Source organism: Bos grunniens, chromosome 4 (assembly GCF_055505025.1).
Source record: "Bos grunniens cultivar Pamir isolate PY7600 chromosome 4, Bosgru_T2T1.0, whole genome shotgun sequence".
NCBI classification, from domain to species: Eukaryota; Metazoa; Chordata; class Mammalia; order Artiodactyla; family Bovidae; genus Bos; species Bos grunniens.
The window spans coordinates 14,345,186-14,364,160 of NC_141168.1; the positions used below are offsets into that span (position 1 = coordinate 14,345,186).

The window sequence follows — 18,975 nt, forward strand, 5'->3', positions numbered from 1 at the left end:
TAATTTGCTCTTCACAATTACAATTAAGTATACTGGAGGAGGAAATGGCAACCCACTCTAGTATTCTTGCCTGAAAAATCCCATGAACAAAGGAGTCTGGTGGGCTACAGTCCAAAGGGTTGCAAAGAGTCGGACACGACTGAGTGACTAAGCAGGCATAAATACCTGAAATAGATTTTCATGTAAGGAATGAAGCAGAGATCTAGAAATAAGAAGGAGGGATATATGTTTAGTGCAGAAGAAATAGTCTATAAAAAAGATCCTAGAGTGACAAGGAACATGACCCAGAGGAGGAAATAACTAAATGTGGATGCTTACGGCTGGAGCAGGAAGAGTCAGGGGAAACTCATGCGGAATGATGGCGAGGGATAGAAGGAAGGCAAACATTATAGGAATTTGTAGGACTACTGCCTTAAAGAAAGGCAGTCGGGAGCAGAGACCATGTGAATGAAGGTTTCTGACTTGTAAGGTGAAGGATAGTCGAGAGTGGGGTAAGCGGTAGATGAAGTTGCAAAGCCCACAGCAGGGAGAAGAGGGTGGGACTCGGAGATTATCAAGGGGCTCTTCATGTATCTCAACTAAAGATGCATTTTCCTTTCTGCAAGCAGAGGGACTTCAGAAGAGAGAACCAGCCAGCGAAGGTGTTGGGGTGACGGGCAGTCAGACTGAGACTGGCGTGGGGCAGACTTCAGCACCGAGGGTCACACTGCCCACTGCAGTCAAACCCCCAGGCTGGCAACGGCTCTGTGACTTTGATGGAGACAGGGACTTCCAGGGGTTTGGGCCAGACCTCACACGTGCAGTCAACCCTCAGTCTTTCTAACCACCCTTCTGTGCAGAGAGGAAGTGGCCATGCAGCACTATAGACTTACTGCTGGCACAGGAGTACATGGATGTGTGGGAGGGGATAACAGACTTCGGGGTCAGGTAGAAATCCTCTGTATTTGATCTCGAGATGCTGTACCTGTTGGAGATTTCAACTTTCTCAGTGTTGTCAACATCATAGGTATAATGGGTCAGCCTCAGCCTGTGTCCCAGGTCTTGTTGGTACCAGTACATATAGTCATGGTTATCAGTCTGGTGACATTCCAGAGTCATTGTCTCTCCTGTCACTGTGATCTCGTATCTTGTATTTTGTCTGTCCTGGCCTCCACAGGTCCTGTGAGAGACAGAGCTGATGTCATTATCCCAAAAGGAAGGCTTGTATTGAGGTCTTGAGAATTCCAGGGAGAGACCCCACCGGTACTTACTTGCCCACAGGAGATACAAAGTCACACAGGAGGAGTCTGATGACCATTTCTGGCCCAGGACAGAGACTCGTGCCATCCAGCTCTGTTTCAGGGAAATAGAACTTGAGCTCTTGGGAATTCCCTGGAGGTCCAGTGGTTAGGACTTGGCGCTTTCACTGCCAGGAGCCAATTTCAATCCCTGGTTGGGGAACTAAGGTCCCAAGAGACATGGGACACCACCAAAATTCAAAAAAAGAACTTGGGCTCTCGGTAACTCGATGATGTCACTGTCCTTGACACACGCACGAGCTGCAAAGCTCAGCAGTCACAGACCTTCCCACAGGAGCAAGTCAACAATCTATATAAAGCTAACAGCTCAGAACAGGAAGAATTAGTAAGTGTGCTTTAAAAAGAAATCTTAGATCTATGAGCTTTCCCTCCACCTTTTAAGTAAGGAATTTTTTTCCTCTCTGCATAATGATAATATTCCTTATTTGGACACTGTTAAAAATTTTTCATACTTCTGTGGACTAAGAAATATTCTCTTGGCAGTCCTGGTACTTTTGTGACTTCTATGCTCAAAATTTTACTAGTTCTTTTTCTTTTTTTTTTTTGCCTAAACTCTGGGTACTTGACTATCAGCCAACAGAGATCTTTCCATTGAAAAAGAGCTACCTGATTTCCAGAATGTTTTCAGTCTCAAGGTCAAAGTCATGGGAATTTCAAGAACTATTTATGATGGGAGCCCCACCATCCATGCTCAGGTCTCTGTATCCTCGGGGGGTAAGATTCCTCCCTTTGTTCCAGAAGAGGCCATGGAGAGCTAGATCACTCACTTACGTGACTGTGTTTTTTTGTGAAAAAGGAATGAGGCTTGTTAGCAATGTGGATAAAATACTTGCCCAGATGTACACATACCTGATGGCTCCAGGGCCACAGGGAAATGTTCTGTCTCCATGTGGCAGGCATTACATCCACCAAATGAGAGCGTATTGATTGAATCATAAATTGGCTATAGTGCGAAACTTACAGCTAGACAATATCAGTGCTTACTGTTAAGTCATATATAGGTCACGGATGTGTGCATGGATGACTTCCCTATTTCTGTGATCACCTATCTTGGTGGTATCTGGATGGGGAATCCCTATGATCACATGACAGTCAGGAAGGATATGGAATCCAAAATCAGACAAGGAGGAGGGTGATATAGAACGGTATGGAAAAGCTTGTTACTGGGGCCTGGCAAACTTGGGGAAGAATTTTCCCATCTCTTCCCAGGACCTACTTGGTCCCAGGGACCAAGAGCCTCACAGCAAAGCAACCTACTTCCTATGGCTGAATTAGTGCCAAAAAGGGAGTTTTTCAGCTGAGACTCACATTCTTTGAGGTAGGGTGCATGGGATTCTTGAAAGCTGAGAATTGTTCTCACAATAAGGTATTAACTGCCTCTAATATTAGTATTTTCAACAGCATTTTGACTTTTTTAGGGAGATGAGTATGTGCCAGAAACTTCCCTTTTTATTTTTAAATTAACAACTGAGTTTAAACTTTGGTGTTGCTGAAAACATACACCTCATCTAGAAGCTTTGTTTGGGGGTTTGGGCTTTTTTTGTTTTTTGTTTTTTTGCACTGGTGTTTCCAAGCACCCAGAACAGTATGGAACAGAACCTACACATGGTGAGTAGTAAATAGTAGATCGACCATGAAGTCAATGAAGAATAAAATAACTTCAGGCCTTCTCACTTGCACAAAATCAAAGACTTTTAAAAGATTTCTATTCTTTATATAAGATTTAGGTCTTGCAAAACCTGGATCTACTCTGCATTCAACAAGTGTTTGTTGAATGACTGAAGAAAAAAATGACTGAGTTCAAGCCAACTCTACTTTTGTAAATGTAATTCTAGTTGCAAATAGGTTCAGAGCTTTAAGGGAGCAGAAGCTATATGAGTCTGTTGGGAATTCAAAATCAACCAAAATGAATGAGGAAAGATTCATTCATATAGGCTACCATACGACTGTTTGAATGACTGAACTGCAGTATGAAGAAAAGGAAAATGGTGATCTCTTCCAAGGAGAAGCCTCCCTTGATGACGTCATTCTGTCCCTGTCAGAGAGCAGGCAGAATGAAGCACGGAAGGAGAAAACCAGGGTAAGGCACCATATTGAGGTTGTGCTGGGCAGTAGAAGATGGATTCCATTAGGACCTTCCAAGAGGAGCAGGGAATGCCTCCCTAAACTGTCCCTGATGGAAACACTAGAGTTGTGTCCTTTGGTTTCTGTCCCATCAGGACCATTAGCACCCCTACAGCTCTGCCTGCTCTGGATACAGGCTGCGAGGGCTCCTAGGACATCACAGAAGACCCTGGGGCAGAAAACAGAGGGAAGGACTCCCAGCATGCATGGAAGGAGACTGTTCAGTTCAGTTCAGTTCAGTTGGTCAGTCATGTCCAACTCTTTGCAACCCCATGGACTGCACCATGCCAGGCTTCCCTGTCCATCACCAACTCCTGGAGTTGACCCAAACTCATGTCCATTGATTCGGTGATGCCATCCAGCCATCTCATCCTCTATCGTCCCCTTCTCTTTCTGCCTTCAATCTTTCCCAGCATCAGGGTCTTTTCCAATGAGTCAGTTCTTCACATCAGGTGGCCAAAGTATCAGAGTTTCAGCTTCAACATCAGTCCTTCCAATGAACACCCAGCACTGATCTCCTTTAGGATGGACTGGTTGAATCTCCTTGCAGTCCAAGGGACTCTCAAGAGTCTTCTCCAACACCACAGTTCAAAAGCATCAATTCTTTCATGCTCAGCTTTCTTTATAGTCCAACTCTCAGATCTATACATGACCACTGGAAAAACCATAGCCTTGACTAGACGGACCCTTTGTTGGCAAAGTAACGTCTCTGCTTTTTAATATGCTGTCTAGGTTGGTCATAACTTTTCTTCTAAGGAGCAAGAGTCTTTTAATTTCATGGCTGCAGTCACCATCTGCAGTGATTTTGGAGCCTAGAAAAATAAAGTCTCTCATAGCTTGGAGCAAATGGATGCAGACTTGGATGTAACCTTCACTGCAATTGAGGCTGGAATCAGAGGAGGGGGGTGAGAATGTGACGGAAAACCCTAGAAGCTCCGTGGTGGTCACTTTTCAGGTGAAAGAACTGTCCCTTCTTCTAGCAGATTTTGTGCATCACTGCTAACAGCTTGGAAACTGGAATTTTCTGGAAGAACCACACCTTCTTGCATATCAGACTTAATATCAAACAGGAAAGGCTATGCTGGGTTCCCTTTTCATTTTTGCTCAAGAGGCAAGTCTTTGTAGCCAGTTTCACATAATAAATTATCAGGCAACTGTATTTGCATTTCAAATGACTTTGTGTCTGGAACACAGGTGACTCAGACAAGAGTAATCCGTCCTTGTCTTTGATCCCAGAATTGGGCACAGTCGGTAATTGTGCTAGGCCAGAGATTTGTCAGAGAGTTAACAGAGAACTCAGGTTTCTTAAGCCTGTACTTTGCATTAGGCAATCTGTTTCGTTTTCTTGCATAAACTCTCTGCAAGTCACGTATCACTGGCTTCAGTTTACAAATGGGAAAACTCAGCCAAACCTTCTCCAAGTCACCAGCTCAAGGCAGGTCAGAATAGTCAACAGCAGAACAGACCAAGGTCTCTGAAGTCAGAGCTCTTGTCCTTCTAGCCTCCCATGTGAAAAGTTGTGAAGAAAACTTGTGTCAGATTTAGTGTTTCTGAACGAGACTTGGGTCCGTGGTTCGATGCTGGAGATGTCTCCCGCTACCAAAACACAGAAGTGGGTCAAAACCATGGGTGGGTTTGAGTCCCAGTTGTTATTTGTTGGCTGTGCCTGCTTTAGCAAATTAACTAAACTCTTCAGGAGTCAGTTTTTTCATCTTAAAGTGGATATATTGCTCTATCTCATGTGGTTCTTAAGAAACCTAATTGAAATAATGTACATGGCAGAGAGAAAATGAAGGATAAATAAAAGAATTTTCTATAACTTCACCAGGCAGAGTAAAAGCAGTCTGCATTCATTAATAAACTTGTGCCTCTAAAAGCAGTCTGCATTCACTAATAAACTTGTGCCTCTAAAAGCAGTCTGCATTCATTAATAAACTTGTGCCTCTAAAAGCAGTCTGCATTCATTAATAAACTTGTGCCTCTAAAAGCAGTCTGCATTCACTAATAAACTTGTGCCTGCGATCTATAAGTGGCAACACCATGCATTTAATAGTTATGACTCTCAGCTATCTTCTGTAGTGGCTGATCTGGGCAAATGTAGCAATTTCAGATTTTCTGATCAAAAGCAGTCCACCTGAGAACAAGCCACAACCTTTGGAGACCCTTTCTTCTCCAGACCCACCCATGGCTTAGAAGCATGAATTCCCTGTATTCACTCCCATTCTGCTGAAAATTCCTGGAGGGTTTCTGTTTCTTTTACTGAATCCGCTGATAGACTGGAAATTCCCCTCTCTCTAGTCACTAGTTCCTGTATTGGGGGCTATCATGCCTCATTCTATAAGGAATTATGTCTGGACAAACATTATCTGCCTTGAAGTCAAATGTCCTAGAAGTTCACAGGTAGTAAGCTTGTTGTAACCACATCATGATGTGTGACCACCTGCTACAGCTCAGCCAGTCTTAAGATGGCAGAGACAGTGTTCTGCTACAACTTGTTGACCAAAGCCCAGGAAACCTCATGGAATTTTAGGAGAACATTTATCTTGGAAGCATGATGATGTAGGTTGGATCCTATCTCTGATACTTTAAAATAGGAAATATTTGGAAAGTCCATGATCTCCAGCTTGCTGTTTATTCCATGGTTTACTGAGACCTTCTCATCGACAGAGTGGACATACCCATGCTTATTGTTGTTCAGTTGCTGAGTCATGTCTGACTCACTGTGACTGCATGGACTGCAGCATGCCAGATCCTCTATCCTCCACTATCTCCCAGAGTTTGCTCAAATTCATGTCCACTGAGTTGGTGATCTCGTCCCATCACTTCATGGGAAATAGATGGGGAAACAGTGGAAACAGTGTCAGACTTTATTTTGGGGGCTCCAAAATCACTACAGATGGTGACTGCAGCCATGAAATTAAAAGACGCTTACTCCTTGGAAGGAAAGTTATAACCAACCTAGATCGCATATTCAAAAGCAGAGACATTACTTTGCCAACAAAGGTCCGTCTAGTCAAGGCTATGGTTTTTCCAGTGGTCACGTATGGATGTGAGAGTTGGACTGTGAAGACAGCTGAGCACCGAAGAATTGATGCTTTTGAACTGTGATGTTGGAGAAGACTCTTGAGAGTCCCTTGGACTGCAAGGAGATCCAACTAGTACATCCTAAAGGAGATCAGTCCTGGGTGTTCATTGGAAGGAATGATGCTAAAGCTGAAACTCCAGTACTTTGGCCACCTCATGTGAAGAGTTGACTCATTGGAAAAGACTCTGATGCTGGGAGGGATTGGGGGCAGGAGGAGAAGGGGACGACAGAGGATGAGATGGCTGGATGGCATCACTGACTCAATGGACGTGAGTTTGAGTGAACTCCGGGAGTTGATGATGGACAAGGAGGCCTGGCGTGCTGCAATTCATGGGGTCGCAGAGTCGGACACGACTGAGCGACTGAACTGAACTGAACTGAACTGAGTTGGTGATGCTATCAAATCATCTCATCCTCTGCTGCCCCCTTCTGCTCCTGCCCTCAATGTTTCCTGACATCAGGGTCTTTTCCAGTGAGTTGGCTCTTCACATCAGGTGGCCAAAGTATTGGAGTTCAGCTTTAGCATCAGTCCTTCCTGTGACTATTCATGGTTGATTTCCTTTAGGATTGACTGGTTTGATCTCTTTGCAGTCCAAGGGACTCTCAAAGTCTTCCCCAGCACCACTATCTTGCATTAAAACACATAGTAGATTCCTCCACTCTAGCACAGAGGAGGAGCACCTGCCGTTTGCTAGGAATGGGTGAGAATGTTCAGTAAATCTGGTGTCTGAATGTTTAGGAGTGCTTTGGCTTGAGCTCAGCAGGACAGAGAGAGTGTTAGAAAAGAAATTGAAACATCCCTCAAATTTGGTTAAGAGCCCCCTTCTTCTCCCCACTATATCTTCTGCTAGGACAGGAAGGTTTGAGTACAGAAAGCCAGGGACTTTGCAGGGCTGTGCTAAGCTGCAAGCACAGAGGCATGAGGCCAAGTCTCCTAGCTGCAAAGGAGCTCATGTCCAGCTCAGAGCTGTGGTCACTGAATTGTTGAGCTGAGAAGCAATCAGTGATGTTTGCTTTGTCTCTCTGTGCCTTTTCATAATACTAAGGGGCCTGGGGTCCTGCCACAAGGCCTGCTGGTACCAGCACACACTGTTGTGTCCAGAGATGGGACAGCATTCCAGAACAGCCTTCCCCCATTGCCTCTGACTAGGTGTCTTGGGACTGGGTGACTCCAGCATCCACTGAACCCTGGAGGAAGGAGGTGGAAGCTGGAGACACTCCATCAACAGTTAAAGCCTTTGAGTCCAGGGCTGTGCCGCTGAACTCAGAGCTCCTCTGCTCCTGGACACACAGGACACACAGCCAAGAAGCCGAGCACCCTGGTCAACTCCGGCAGAAGGAGACTGGGCTTCTCCCTACTCAGGGGTCTGGTCTCTGAGGGTGAGACAGCAGATGTGTGGTTCCCTCCTTTTCCTTTTGGAGGGCTTACCTGTGACATTACTGTTCAGATGCCCCTGTCCTTGTGGGCTCCCGCAGGTACTCTGCACCACTCCCATCCCCCAACCTCCCACTAATCAGGCTCAGCTGGTTGAGAATGTTCTCTTTTGTCCTGTCACCCTGTGCTAAGTTGCACAGTCATGTCCAACTCTCTGTGACCCTGTGGTCGATAGCTTGCCAGGCTCCTCTGTCCATGGAATTCTCCAAGCAAGAATACTAGAGTGGCTTGCCATTCCCTCCTCCAAGGGATCTTCTCCACCCAGGGATTGAAACAGTGACTCCTGCATTTGCAGGCGGATCCTTTACCCTTGAGCCCCCAGGGGAGCCCCCAGGGAGCAGGTAGAGCTCTTTGTGTAGGGCTGGGCCAGGTGGCCACCCCCACACCTCTCTACTGCCCTTGGAGCAAGCGCTCCTTTTTTTCACATTTGGCTTGCATTATCCAGGCTGCCCCACTGAAGCCCCAGCACACTCTGTACTAAACGTAGCCTCCAAGAAACAGAGGCCTTTACTACCCCGCCAGGGGAAGTTCATGGCTCCCTGCTGTGACAAACACACTGGCATATCTGTTAATGCGAGAAGATTACAATCAGCTCTCTAAATGCCAGCAGTAACGGATTCATCAAATGACCTCCCTGGCTCAGGGACCAAGCCAGGACTGAGTCTCACTTGGCACCCCCTCCCCTCCCTCTCGAGCTCTCTCCATGTCCCTCCCAGGTGCTGCAAACAGAGGCTCACTCAGTGGATCCACAGTGCCCTCAAGGGGCCAGTTGTGCAATAGCGTTATTGAAGAAGCTCAAGCAGTACTGTCTTTTGCAACCCCATGGACTCTAGCCTACTAGGCTCCACTGTCCATGAAATTCTCTAGGCAAGAATACTGGAGTGGGTTGCCATGCCCTCCTCCTGGGGATCTTCCAGATACCGGGATCGAACTCATATCTCTTGTGTCTCCTGCATTGGCAGGTGGATTCTTTACCACTAGCGCCACCCAGGAAGCCCAGGCAGGCTTGGTACTATCTAAACTAGGATCTGAATCAGAATCTGCCAGGACACTCAAGGCGCAGGTCTTCCTGATTAGCTGTTTATCTGTCTCGGGCTCACCCATTGCACATGGTAGTGAGGGAGGCATGAAGCAAACACTTTTCCAGAAGAGAATAAAAATTCTAAACCTCGTTAATTAGTGTTTCAGGAAAGGGGATACTGGCCAGTCATTAGATGCCAGCTGAGCTTCCCTGGTAGCTCAGCTGGTAAAGAATCCACATGCAACGCAGGAGACCCTGGTTTGATTCCTAGGTTGGGAAGATTCCCTGGAGAACGAATAGGCTACCCACGCCAGTATTCATGGGATTCCCTGGTGGCTCAGATGGTAAAGAATCCACTTTCAATGCAGGAGACCTGAGTTCAATCCCTGGGTTAGGAAGATCCCCTGGAGGAGGGCATGGCAACCCACTCCAGTATTCTTGCCTGGAGAAGCCCATGGACAGAGGAGCCTCGTGGGTTACAGTTCATAGGGTTGCAAAGAGTTGGACACGACTGAGCGACTATGCATACAAACACAGGAAGAGGTGGGACTTTGAATAAAGCTTTCTCTTTAACTAAAGATCATTCCAAGAGAGGCTGCCAGTAGAGATCTATCAACCAAAACATCTTCCAAGCAGCCAGGGAAACAAGCTCATCAATTCCTTGAAGAGGAAACTGCCTACTTATATATCTTCTCTTATCTGAACACCCTATTCAAATCTTCTAAAAATTGATTTACAATTTTCAATTAAATTCGTTACTTTAAGTATTGATTTGTAGGAATTCTTTATATTATGAATACGTACTCTTTCTCATCTATCTGTGCTGTGCTGTGCTTAGTCACTCAGCCGTGTCCAATTCTTTGCAACCCGATGGACTATAGCCCACCAGGCTTCTCTATCCATGTATTACCTAATTTCTTTAGTATCTTTTGATGAATACAATTTTTAAAACTTTGATAAAGAAAAATTTAATACTTTAAAAAACTAGAACATTTTTTATCCTCTTTTTTTCTTCCAGAAACTTTATAGTTCAGAAGCTTTAAGATCTTTGGGGAATATTGCTCCATCTCATATTAAGTTTTGCTTTTGGCAAGGATCAGCAAACCTTTTCTGTAAATAATAGATAGTAAATATGTCCGGTTCTGTGCACCCCATGAAGTTTCTGCTACAACTACTCAACTCTGCCATTGCTATGCAAAATCAGCCAGAAGCAATACACGGAAGATTGAGCTTAGTTCTATTCCAACAAAACTTTACTTATGGATACTGAAATATGAATCTCATATAATCACCATCTGCCACAAAACATTGTTCTTTATATTTTTCAACTATTTAAAAATGCAAAAACCATTGTTAGCTCCTGGGCTGTGTAAAAATAGACAGAGGCCCTATTTGGCCTGTGAACCTTAGTGTGTCCAGTCTTGGTTTATGGATTGAGATAAGAATTGAAAGTCATTATTTTCTCACAAGATATACATTTTTTTCCAGCACCATTTGTTAAAAAGATTGTTTTTTTCCCTCTTTGTGCTACTTTTAGTATTTGGTCTAGAGATTACAATATGCATCTTTACCTTATCATAGTCTATTTGCAGAAAGGATCTATTAACCATAGGTTTCCCATAAATGGGCTTCCCTGGTGGCTCAAATGGTAAAGAATCTGCTTGCAATGCAGGAGACCCGGGTTTGATCTATGCGTTGGGAAGATTGCCTGAAAAAGGGAATGGCAACCCACTCCAGTATTCTTGCCTGGAGAATCCTATGGACAGAGAAGCCTGGGGGGCTACAGTCCATGGGGTCACAAAGAGTTTGGTACAAGTTGGTGACTAATACTTCCCATAAATGCTCTTTATAAAGAAGAGCATTTATAATGCTCTTCATTAATAATGGAAATAATGAGGTTTCCAGTTATTCCTAATTTGCTAAGAGTTTTTTCCTTAAAATCAGGAATGGATGTTAGATTTTATCAAACTTTTTTTGAACATCTGTAGATGTGATTGTATGGTTTTCCTTTTATAGTATTTGATATGATAAGTTATAAAGTGAAGTCGCTCAGTCATGTCTGATTCTTTGGGACCCCATGGACCTTAGAGTACCAGGCTCCTCCATCCATGGAATTTTCCAGGCAAGAGTACTGGAGTGGGTTGTCATTTCCTTCTCCAGGGAATCTTCCCGACTCATGGATTAAATCTGGGTCTCCTGCATTGCAAGCAGACGCTTTACCATCTGAGCCACCAGGGAAGCTGATCTATTATAAAGCTACAGTAAATAAGGCAGTGTGTTATTTGTGCAAGAACTGACAAAACAGACTAACATATATTCAGTGACTGATATATGACAAAAGTGGTATTACAGAGTGGTAAGAAAAGTACTGTGCTTCAACAAAAAATATTGGGTCAATTTAATGTCTATATGGAATATCATGACATGACCTTTTCCTCATTTCATATACAAAGAATTAACTCCAGTTGGATTAGATGGTAATGTAAAAGTTTAAAATATAAAGAATTTAGATGGAAATATAAGAAAACATGATCATTTTGAAATAGGAAAAAAATTTCTAGACAGTAAAATACAAAATGCAAACCACAAATGGGGGGGGTGGAATAATTTTGGATTAAGAAGTTCTCTTCATCAAAAGACATCATTAAGAAAGTGAAAAAGTAACCCACAGAATATGTGTGCATGTATGTACATGTGTCTATATAAGCCAGTTGAAAGGCTCATATACTTCTGGTGGGAGTATAATTTGGAAACCTCCAAGAACCCTGAATGTTTGACATGACTGTTATTCCAATCTTTTTTAACCATTCTCCTTCGATATCTTCTCAAGTAGGGTTATCTTTTATGAAAACCAAGCTGAGTTTCTATTTAAAAAGAAACAAGACTAGAGAAGAAGGAAATTAAACACAGAATGACTTCAGGATTGTCAAGAAGTAAAAAGCAATATATGGACATACATTAGCATACATTATTGTGGATGACAATTCCTTGTGGATAATTTATATCAGTCACTTAGGATTCTAATTTATTTATTGTTAAGACTAGTAGCTACAGATGACCTTACAAGTGTTCTGCATCGGCTGGCCTACCTTTGGGCACGGTGTAGTCTGAGCTGGTGACACTCAGTATGAACAGTTTATTATAAATGTGCTAAAACTACATAGTTTTATAAGAGTGTATTTCAGTCTACTTGAGACTAAAGTCTGATATTGTAGCCCAATTATAGAATTTTATAGTTCCTATATAAAGGGATCTCAGAAACCCATAAGTGAAAATTTTGACTACCCTACAGATGCTCTAGTCTTTCAAAGGTAATTTTCTGACCTCCAACTATCAGAACAGCTGAAGCCCCAAATCCACTTACTCCCCCTGCAGAGGGAAGAACAGGTAGCTCCTTTTTCTGGCATTTCTGGGAACCATGACGAGAAGTGAGCACGTAGGGGTTTGTGAACAGGAAGGAGGTGACTGTGCTGTGCTGTGGTTGGGCTGCTGGCACAGAGATACAGGGCCGAGTCCTCGGGCTCCACTGGCTGGATCTTCAGATAGGAGTACGTGCTCTCAGGCCTCTCAGCAGAAAACCGGTTTTTAGGCATTCCTGATTTGTCTGGTTCCTCCTTGCCCTGAAAATTAGTCAGGTACTCCGGACCCTGCCCCAGCATCTGTCGGTACCAGTAAAGGACTTGGTGACCAGGAATTGGATCACACCTGAAATTCACAGTCTGGCCCCTCCCGGCGACCCTGTACCCAGGTGACTGGGACACTACTCCAGCTCTTGTGTGACCTGTGGGGACAGAAATGGGGGACAATCAGGTAGAGCATATATGTAATCATCATCACACATACGCAGACACAGACACAGACACAGACAGACACACACTGGACCTGCTTGCTGAGGACTCACCCACCCCCAGGACACAGAGGGTCACCCAGCAGAGGAGCCCGGAGCCCATGGCAGGGTCAGAGCAGCAATGGGAGGTTCACCAGCTCAGGGTCCTTGTGAGCTGAGCAGAGGAGGACTGGCGTCACCTGTTCCCACAAGGCAGTTCCCATGGTGACATCACTGAGCCTCACTGATAGTAATCAATTAAGTGTATCTAAGATGCCTGCGAGCTACCCACGTGGTTCAGTAGTAAAAAGTCTGCCTATCAATACAGGAAATGCAGGTTTGATCCATGGGTTGGGAAGATCCCCTGGAGGAGGATATGGCTACCCACTCCAGTGTTCTTGAGTGGAAAATCTCATGCACAGTGGAGCTTGGCAGGCTACAGTCCATGGGGTCGTAAACGATGGAGACAACTGAGCATGCACTTACGCAGACCACGCCTTCAGAAAAGGAACAAGAATCACAATCCCTTCCAGAAGAAGATAAGTGTCCTCCAACTTTATTATGCAGGAAAACTGACCTATGTCCAGCCCCAGAGAGTTTCTTTGGTCAGAGCATGATTTATTAGTGCGTCCCACCGAATAAGTGCTGATGCTGGGGAAGATTGAGGGCAAGAGGAGAAGGGGGCGACAGAGCGTGAAATGGTTGGATGGCATCACCGGCTCGATGGACATGAGTTTGAGCAAGCTCCAGGAGATAGTGAAAGACAGGGACGCCTGGCGTGCTGCAGTCCATGCGGTTGCAAAGAGTCAGACACGACGTAGAGAGTGAACGACAACTGAACAGGCAAGCTGTGGTCCCAGCCCTACCACTTCTCCCTTTGTCACTAGCCTTCATGGACAGAAAAGGAGTAGTCCAGATGGTAACTTCACCTTCACGATAAATTATCCCATTTTCACCTGCCTTAACAAGCAAAACTGATCAGAACCAGCGTGGCATTTAGCTAACATTGTATTCCTCTGCATTTCACATTTATTAAGCGACCATTCAGTTATCTCTCTCCCCACTTCTCATTTAAACAAAGTTTCCTTCCCTAATTTATTTACATTTGCGTCTCTGATGCATCTTGGGATTGGAATAATTTGCTCAAAGCTTGGCTTTTCTGGGCTTAGCCCCAGTCAGACGCCTCTAACACTTCTCCTCTGCCAATATCATGATGCTCTTACCTGCAGGACTATAAGAAATGCTCAGACCCTCTTACCTCTCGTGTCTGACCTGAAGACCGAAAACCCCCAGTGGTTCTGTATCTTTGATTCCCACAGGGACCCTATAGCTCCCATGCCCTCCAACACAGATGCAGACAGACTGTGCTTTGTAATTTGGTTCCATCACTTATCAGCTCTGAGACCATGCATGAGGCCATTAACCTACCTGTCCACCCCCATTATGCGATATGAAGCAGTTAATAGAGTCAACTCAGATCTCTATCTACTGATCTGAAAAAAATGTCTGAAGTAGACTAATAGAAGAAAGCATGCAAGTGGTGGTTAATGTGTACAGGTGGCCCCACTTTTTTGGTTGTATTTGGGTAGATAGGTTTGCATCAGCATTGAGAAGAAGGTAAGAAACACACCCTGAAGATGGGATTGGATAGGGGTATGTCTGGAGAGGGAGGGGGATTATTAACATTTGTCTTTATACATTGTTGATTTTTTTTTTTCAACTGTAAAACGTGTGTATTAGTCACTCAGTCATGTCCAACTCTTTGTGACCCATGGACTGTAACCGATCAGGCTCCTCTATCCACTGAATTCTCCAGGGAAGAATACTGGAGTGGGTAGCCATTCCCTTCTCCAGGGGATCTAACCTAGGTCCCCTGCATTGTGGGTGGATTCTTTACCAGTTAGCCACAAGGGAAGCCCTAACTATAGAACATAGCTTAGCATTATTAAGAATGCATAGAAGCAACCCAAGTGCCCACCAACAGATGAATGGACAAAGATGTGACATATAAATATATATGTGTGTGTGCTACATTACATAATATATATTATATACCATATATATACAATGGAATATTATTCAGCTATAAAAAGAATGAAATATTGTCATTTGCAGCAACGTGGATGAACCTAGAGAACATTATGCTTTGTGAAATAAGCCAGACAGAGGAAGACCAATACTACATGTTATCGGCTGTATGTGGAATCTAAAAAATAAGACTGATGTATACATAAAACAAAAACAGACTCACAGCCATAGAAAACAAGTCCATAGTTACCAAAGGGGAAACAGAGGGAAGGAGGGACAAATTAGTAAGAGATTAACAGATACAAACTACTATACATACAATAGATAATCAACAACGATTTACTGAAAACCAAAAACAGCCTAACCACATGAGAGCTTTAATCTCAGATCCTTGATCAGGTTGTAGAATTTGTGGTGTCTAAATAGACAACATCCAGAGAGGCACTGACCGTGGAATACAGTATAAATGCTTATTTTAAAACATAAGCCAAGGGCGAAGGAACACAAGTGCCCTGTGCACACGGCCAGCCCCTGACTGGTGAGCTGGGTGAATGATGAGGTCGATGGCGACTTCATTTTGTGCTGAGTGTGGATTTACGTGGCTTCTGTTTGTACAACAACTGGCCAGCACCTGGAGCAGAGCCTCTGACCCATCACTCTAGAACAAGCCTTGAATAATTCTTACTTGAAAAGGAAGGTTAATCAGCACCCCCTAGTGCCTGAATTTCCAAACTCAAAAATAAGTTACATTTTCACTGGCTCTAGAAATGGTCCTTGGAGAAGGCAATGGCAACCCACTCCAGTGTTCTTGCCTGGAGAATCCCAGGGACGGGGAGCCTGGTGGGCTGCCTTCTATGGGGTCGCACAGAGTTGGGCACGACTGAAGTGACTTAGCAGCAGCAGCAGAAATGCTCCTATTACTCATTCCAGTGTTGGTCGTGACGTTATTCCAGTGTTCATCAGCCCCTCACAGCTTTCTCCAAAGGGTAATAAGAGATGCTGTCCCCAGGGCACATGTTCTAACTCCAGTCTTCTAAGGTTCGACTCTTTGAAATGAGCAGTCTATTTTTAGTCTTCGTTGCCTAAGGAGATGAAGCTGCATTAGTTTTTAAAGCATTGATGTGAATCATTCAGGCAAAACCAGGGCTTTGGTCTATCCTTGGGCCATGCTAGGCAATTGTATATTTGATTATTTCTGCCCAGAAAGACTCACACAATTATTCAAGGACTAATACATGGCCTCTCTCTAAAAATGGAGGCTTTGCTGTCACAAACAGCATTTCTGAAATGGCTGGGGGTGAAGAGGGGGAGCCCAGAAAGAGCCCTGCCTAGCAATCCACCCCACAGGCAGGGTGTGGGCTGGAGGAGACTGGGGTTTGAGGACAAGTGACCCTCAGCTCTGTGTCTCTGGCATTGCCCCAGTGATCCGTGGAAATGGACATCCACCACATAGTTAAGTGGACCAGGTCCTGTGACCTCTAATTTATCCAAAAAAGGTTTGTTCATCTGCACCATTTTCTTAGATTCCGCTTATAAACATTAATACATGATATTTCTTTTTCTGCTTCTGAATTACTTCACTTTGTATGACCCTGTCTAGGTCCCTCCACATCTCTGCAAATATATTCCTTCCTTATAGTCCCAGATCTCTACTTAATGCCTTACATGAAAATATATTTCACGTATATTTTATTATTACTTATGAGAAGAAAAATTTAAATTTACTAGACTAAATTAAGGAGAATATTTCCAGGTACTTGTTTGAGGAAGCATTTGTCTAGTTGAGACACAAAGAAAATTATAATGTCAGTTGCATTAAACTTGTGTCCATCAAAACAGACTGTAAAAAATGAAGAGGTGAGCTACAGACTGAAAAAAGATGAGAGGGCTGCATACAAATGAGAATGAATCCATGTGAAATCTTATGTTCCTCAGTGTTGCCAAGGAGGAGGCCATGGTGATGTCCACGATGAGGTATCAGCTTTCCACTGCTGACTACCAGGACAGGTGAAGGTGAAGCCCTGCCTCTGCTCTCTGATGGGGCCAGAAAGGCTAATGATGGAACAGCTGGGCATATGGAGGAAGTATGGATTTTGTAAACAGACATGTTTGTCTCCCAGTTCTGCTCCTTCTAAATCATGAGACATTGGGAAAATGATTTAGTGTCCCTGAGTTCTTTTATCTATAAAGTGGGTATAAGAATATTTGATTTGCATGACTGTCACAGCGCTTTAACGGGTATGATATGTACAGAGACTCTAGCACAAGCAAAGGGCTCAGGTGTCCCCTTCTGTTGATGATCCCCACTACTTGGCTGATGCTGGGCGACGTGGAAACATTCAGTGCACCGAGGAGACTCTGATTGCTCTTCCTGGGGAGTGCTCCGAGCTCAGCAGGGCACAACAAGCAAATTTGAAGCGGCTAAAAACATCCCTCGGAGGAGGGAAACCTGGGTGGAAGGCTGCACTGCTCTGTCACTGCTCAAACCAAGGCAGAGAGGTTTGTGTGCAGAGCGCGGGTGACTCAGCACAGCTGTGCCAAGCTGCTGGCACAGAGGTACAGGGCAGAGTCCGTTAGGTCCAAGGAGTTCACGTTCAGCTCAGAGCTAAAGTCAGGGAACTGTTTTGCTAAGAAACGATTCGAAAAGTTTCCTTTAGCTCTTTGCAGAGTTTCATAAAACTCATAGATGAACTGGGGGCCCTGACTCTGGGCCTGTTGGTACCAAGATACACTGCTGTGTCCAGAGATAGGAGAACATCTCAGGGTCGCTGTCTGTCCCGTCGTTTTGATCAGGTGTCTTGGAGTTTGGGTGACTTCAGCCTCCAAAGGGCCTGTGGGAACCACAGAGATCAAATAAGCACCGGAGAGATTGATGATTACCCCTAAGGTGAGGTAGAGCTTTCGGGAGTCGACAAGCTCTGAAGGGCAATTATCTCTTTGTCCACAGGACTTACCTGCTCTCAGAAAATACAACATTACCCAGGGAAGGAGCCTGGACCCCATGGCACCCTGGGGTGGGCTGCAGGCACCGAGCCCTCAGAGTCTGGTCCTCCTGGATGAGAGCGGAGTTCCGGCTTCGCTCTCTCTGATTGGAGGATTATCCTGTGATAGCCCCGCCCCTTTGTCCTCACCCTGTGGGTTCCGGAGGCCAAGCAGGAAGATGGCTCCGGGCGACGTCTGTCCCCACACAGCTGTGCTGATGTTTCTCTGAGGCGGGTACCCCTTTGCTGCCCCGACACCCACCCCGACCAGCAACCAGGAAGCCCTGTCTCCCCTCATCTGCCTTAGCCCCACGGCTTCTGCTCGCAGGTCTCCGTGCTGAAGCCCACCCACCATGACGTCAGCCGAGGGGGAGGGTCTGTGAGGAAGCCTCCAGGTCTCTCTCAGCCTGTGCACCCTCGTCTTGTTGATGCGGGGGTCAAGCCAAGCCTTGTCTGGATATTTTCCTTTCCTGGGCGCCGCCCCCCCGCCCCCATCCTGACTGGCCAGTGATGCAGAGACTCTTAAGATATAGTCCATCTGACTGGGTCTGCAGGGGACCTGGGTTGTCTATAAATTCTTGGGAGTGAAGGTCCTCCAGAAACAAGTCTCAGCCGTGATCCACTCACGGGCAGGGACCTAGCTAACTTGGGGTTACTGTTCTCAAGCCCATCTTCAGTTCTGGGGAGTTATTGTTTATCCCTACAGACCCGTCTTACCCTGTGATTCTGACCTTTATGGACTCTAGTAACTGGGCTTCCTCTAGATTGAGTTTTGTTTATAGGATATGATGGCAGGAGAGTGAAGGGAAGTAAGGCACCACTGTCCTGGTTTATAATAAATGTCTACCCCATGGCCTCCTTCTCCTCCCTACATTTCATCCTAGCTACTCTTTCTTACCAAAGGCCAGACCTGACTCCCTAAATTACCGCACCCTACTGCCCAGGAAATAGCCCCCCCTCCTCCGCCAACTTTCAGGTCTGTGAGGATAAGAGCCACCCACTTATGCCACCCTTAGGACGCTTCTCCTTCCTTTACTGGTTTCCCTGAACTCTGTCCCACCTTTATAAATAGGATCTTCATTGGTCCTCCTCAACCTGCCATCACCTGCTGGGTAAAATAGTAGATGTGGCCAGGCGAAAAGAGGAAAACGAGCTTGGAGAATGTATTCTGCCTTAA

General features: G+C 45.0%; 1 long non-coding RNA gene across 1 annotated transcript; it reads right to left on the bottom strand.

Annotated features, from left to right (window-relative positions):
- Nucleotides 1-16,489: 16,489 nt before the first annotated feature.
- On the bottom strand, nt 16,490-18,975 carry LOC147373636 (uncharacterized). Its single transcript, XR_015163133.1, has 2 exons — nt 17,772-18,975; nt 16,490-17,648 (listed from the first exon to the last, which is right to left on the bottom strand). It is a non-coding gene; the product is annotated as an uncharacterized LOC147373636 (long non-coding RNA).